General features: G+C 38.4%; 1 non-coding gene across 1 annotated transcript; it reads left to right on the top strand.

Annotated features, from left to right (window-relative positions):
* Window positions 1-1,330: 1,330 nt before the first annotated feature.
* LOC130948451 (small nucleolar RNA R71) lies at window positions 1,331-1,438 on the top strand. The gene has a single exon (XR_009073061.1). It is a non-coding gene; the product is annotated as a small nucleolar RNA R71 (small nucleolar RNA).
* Window positions 1,439-5,275: the final 3,837 nt, after the last annotated feature.

Below are 5,275 nucleotides of genomic sequence, written 5' to 3' on the forward strand. Positions count from 1 at the left end.
CCTTTACCAGAACATCCTCTACAAGTCCATAAGCTTGTTTTCTTGAATTATCTGCCATCTCTAGTGAGATTCTTGCAGCTTGCACCTCAAAGATCCCTAGCTTCTCCATTACAAAGAGAGGCATGAGGTTTATGCTTGACCCTAGGTCACACAGAGCCTTCTCAAAGGTCATGGTGCCTATGGTATAAGGTATTGAAAACTTCCCAGGATCCTGTCTCTTTTGAGGTAATCTCTGCCTAGTCAAGTCATCCAATTCTTTGGTGAGCAAAGGAGGTTCGTTCTCCCAAGTCTCATTACCAAATAACTTGTCATTTAGCTTCATGATTGCTCCAAGGTACTTGGCAACTTGCTCTTCAGTGACATCTTCATCCTCTTCAGAGGAAGAATACTCATCAGAGCTCATGAATGGCAGAAGTAAATCCAATGGAATCTCTATGGTCTCATTATGAGCCTCAGATTCCCATGGTTCCTCATTAGGGAATTCATTAGAGGCTAGTGGACGTCCATTGAGGTCTTCCTCAGTGGCGACCACTGCCTTTTCCTCCTCTCTAAGTTCGGCCATGTGGGTCATGTTAATGGCCTTGCATTCTCCTTTTGGATTCTCTTCTGTATTGCTTGGAAGAGTACTAGGAGGGAGTTCAGTAATTTTCTTGCTCAGCTACCCCACTTGTGCCTCCAAATTCCTAATAGAGGACCTTGTTTCAGTCATGAAACTTTGAGTGGTTTTGATTAGATCAGAGACCATGGTTGCTAAGTCAGAGTGGCTCTGCTTAGAATTCTCTGTCTGTTGCTGAGAAGATGATGGAAAAGGCTTGCCATTGCTAAACCTGTTTCTTCCACCATTATTGTTGTTGAAACCTTGTTAAGGTCTCTGTTGATCCTTCCATGAGATATTTGGATGATTTCTCCATGAAGGATTATAGGTGTTTCCATATGGTTCTCCCATGTAATTCACCTCTTCCATTGAAAGGTTCTCAGGATCATAAGCTTCTTCTTCAGATGAAGCATCCTTAGTACTGCCTGGTATAGCTTGCATTCTAGACAGACTTTGAGAGATCATATTGACTTGCTGAGTCAATATTTTGTTCTGAGCCAATATGGCATTCAGAGTATCAATCTCAAGAACTCCTTTCTTCTGATTCGTCCCATTGTTCACTGGATTCCTTTCAGAAGTGTACATGAATTGGTTATTTACAACCATTTCAATGAGTTCTTGAGCTTCTGTAGGCGTCTTCTTCGGATGAAGAGATCCTCCAGCAGAGCTGTCCAATGACATCTTGGACAGTTCAAACAGACCATCATAGAAAATACCTATGATGCTCCATTCATAAAGCATGTCAGAAGGACACTTTCTGATCAATTATTTGTATCTTTCCCAAGCTTCATAGAGGGATTCACCTTCCTTCTGTCTGAAGGTTTGGACTTCCACTCTAAGCTTACTCAATTTTTGAGGTGGAAAGAACTTTGCCAAGAAGGCATTGACTAGCTTTTCCCAAGAGTTCAGGCTTTCTTTAGGTTGTGAGTCCAACCATATCCTAGCTCTGTTTCTTACAGCAAAAGGGAATAGCATAAGTCTGTAGACCTCAGGGTTAACCCCATTAGTCTTGACAGTGTCACAGATTTGCAAGAACTCAGCTAAAAACTGATGAGGATCTTCCAATGAAAGTCCATGGAACCTGCAATTCTGTTGCATTAGAGAAACTAATTGAGGCTTAAGCTCAAAGTTGTTTGCTCCAATGGCAGGGATAGAGATGCTTCTCCCATAGAAGTCGGGAGTAGGTGCAGTAAAGTCACCCAGCACCTTCCTTGCATTGTTGGCATTGTTGTTGTTTTCGGCTGCCATGGGTTCTTCTTCTTATTTGAAGATTTCTGTTAGGTCCTCTACAGAGAGTTGTGCCTTAGCTTCTCTTAGCTTTCGCTTCAAGGTCCTTTCAGGTTCAGGATCAGCCTCAACAAGAATGCTTTTGTCTTTGCTCCTGCTCATATGAAAGAGAAGAGAACAAGAAAATATGAAATCCTCTATGTCATAGTATAGAGATTTCTTGAGGTGTCAGAGGAAAAGAAAAATAGAAGGAAGATGTAGAAAATTCGAACTTATCAAGGAAAGATGGAGTTCGAATTGTGCATTGAGGAGTAGTGTTAGTCCATAAATAGAAGGATGTGAGAAGAGGGGAAGAAATTTTTGAAAATAAATTAAAAAGATTTTAAAAACATTTTGAAAAAATACTAATTAATTTTCGAAAACTTAAGAGTGGAAAAAGAAATCAAGTGATTTTTGAAAAAGATTTTGAAATTAGAAATCAAAAAGATATTATTGAAAACTATTTTGAAAAAGATGTGATTAAGAAGATATGATTGAAAAGTTATGGTTTTTAAAAAAGATGTGATTGAGAAGATATGATTTGAAAAACAATTTAAAAAGATTTGATTTTAAAAATTAATGACCTGCCTAACAAGAAAGATATGATTCAGACATTAAACCTTTCTCAACAGAAAAGGCAACATACTTGAAATGTTGAATCAAATCATTAATTGTTAGCAAGTATTTTTGAAAATGGAAAAAGATTGATTTTGAAAATATATGATTGAAAAGATTTGATTTTGAAAAATTTTGAAAACTTGAAAAAAAATTTGAATTAAAAACAAAATCTTCCCTCTTGTGCCATCCTGGCATTAAACGCCCAGAATGGTATCCATTCTGGCATTTAACACCCAAAACACTACCCTTTTGGGCGTTAAACGCCCAACCAGGCACCCTGGCTGACGTTTAAACGCCAGTTTTCCTTCCTCACTGGGCGTTTTGAACGCCCAGCCTTTTTTGTGTAATTCCTCTGCTGTATGTTCTGAATCTTCAATTCTCTGTATTATTGACTTGAAAAGACACAAATTAAAATATTTTTTGGATTTTTAATAATGAGAAATAATCAAAACGCAACTAAAATCAAATAAACAATGCATGCAAGACACCAAACTTAAAAGTTTGTATACTATTGACAATAACAAAATGAGAATGCATATGAGAAACAACAAAACACACAAGACAAGAGAATTTAAAGATCAGAACAAGGAAATCATCAAGAACAACTTGAAGATTAATGACGACACATGAATGAATTCGAAAAATACAAGAAGAAAAGAAACATGCAATTGACACCAAACTTAAAATTAGACACTAGACTCAACATAAAATATTTTTTGTTTTTATGATTTTGTAATTTTTTTGGATTTTTTTCAAAAATTAAGTGGAAAAGAAAATAAGGACATCAAAATTCTTAATGAGAATTCCAGGAATCATGCAATGTTAGTCTAAAGCTTTAGTCTAAAGGAATTAGACATGGCTAGCCAAGCTTCAGCAGGACATTGCATTCAAGAGCTAAATTGATGAGAATCAATCAGCTTTGGTGATGATAAGAACATCACCTTGAAACACTAGAATTCATTCTTAAGAACTCTGAAGAAAAATACCTAATCTAAGCAACAAGATGAACCGTTAGTTGTCCAAACTCAACAATCCCCGGCAACGGCGCCAAAAACTTGGTGCACGAAATTGTGATTCATTCTTTTCACAACTCAAACAGTCCCCAGTAATGGCTCCAAAAACTTGGTGCTTAATACCATGGTCTAAACATAATTTCACAACTTCGCACAACTAACCAGCAAGTGCACTGGGTCGTCCAAGTAATAAACCTTACGCGAGTAAGGGTCGATCCCACGAAGATTGTTGGTATGAAGCAAGCTATGGTCATCTTGTAAATCTCAGTCAGGCAGATTCAAATGGTTATGGATGATATATGAATAAAGCATAAAATAAAGATAGAGATACTTATGTAATTCATTTGTGAGAATTTCAGATAAGCGTATGGAAATGCTTTGTCCCTTTCGTCTCTCTGCTTTCCTACTGTCTTCATCCAATCCTTCTTACTCCTTTCCATGGAAAGCTGTATGTTGGGCATCACCGTTGTCAGTGGCTACAATCCTGTCCTCTCAGTGAAAATGTTCAATGCGCTCTGTCACAGCACAGCTAATCATCTGTCGGTTCTCAATCAGGTTGGAATAGAATCCATTGATTCTTTTGCGTCTGTCACTAACGCCCAGCCTTCAGGAGTTTGAAGCTCGTCACAGTCATTCAATCATTGAATCCTACTCAGAATACCACAGACAAGGTTTAGACCTTCCGGATTCTCTTGAATGCCGCCATCAATTCTAGCTTATACCACGAAGATTCCGATTAAGGAATCCAAGAGATAAACATTCAAGCCTTGTTTGCTTGTAGAACGGGAGTGGTTGTCAGGCACGTGTTCATAAGTGAGAATGATGATGAGCGTCACATAATCATCACATTCATCATGTTCTTGGGTGCGAATGAATATCTTAGAACAAGAATAAGCCGAATTGAATAGAAGAACAATAGTAATTGCATTAATACTCGAGGTACCGCAGAGCTCCACACCTTAATCTATGGTGTGTAGAAACTCCACCATTGAAAATACATAAGAACAAGGTCTAGGCATGGCCGTGAGGCCAGCCCCCAAAACATGATCAGAAGATTCAAAGATCTCAAGATGATCAAAGATCCAAAGATGAAAATACAATAGCAAAAGGTCCTATTTTGTAGAGAACTAGTAGCCTAGGGTTTACAGAAATGACATAAAAATCCACTTCCGGACCCACTTGGTGTGTGCTTGGGCTGAGCATTGAAGCATTTTCGTGTAGAGACTTTTCTTGGAGTTAAATGCCAGCTTTTGTGCCAGTTTGGGCGTTTAACTCCCATTCTTGTGCCAGTTCCGGCGTTTAACGCTGGGCAGTTTTGAGCTGATTTGAAACGCCGGTTTGGGCCATCAAATCTCGGGCAAAGTATGGACTATTATACATTGCTGGAAAGCCCAGGATGTCTACTTTCCAACGCAGTTGAGGGAGCGCCAATTAGGCTTCTGTAGCTCCAGAAAATCCACTTCGAGTGCAGGGAGGTCAGAATCCAACAGCATCTGCAGTCCTTTTCAGCCTCTGAATCAGATTTTTGCTCAGGTCCCTCAATTTCAGCCAGAAAATACCTGAAATCATAGAAAAACACACAAACTCATAGTAAAGTCCAGAAAAGTGAATTTTAACTAAAAACTAATAAAAACATAATAAAAACTAACTAAAATATACTAAAAACTCGGGCAGAAAGCTAGCGTTGAACACCAGTTTGCGTCGTCTAAACTCGGGCAAAGTATGGACTATTATATATTGCTGAAAAGCCCTGGATGTCTAATATCCAACGCAATTAAAAGCG

Source organism: Arachis stenosperma, chromosome 1, assembly GCF_014773155.1.
Source record: "Arachis stenosperma cultivar V10309 chromosome 1, arast.V10309.gnm1.PFL2, whole genome shotgun sequence".
In the NCBI taxonomy this organism is placed as follows: Eukaryota; Viridiplantae; Streptophyta; class Magnoliopsida; order Fabales; family Fabaceae; genus Arachis; species Arachis stenosperma.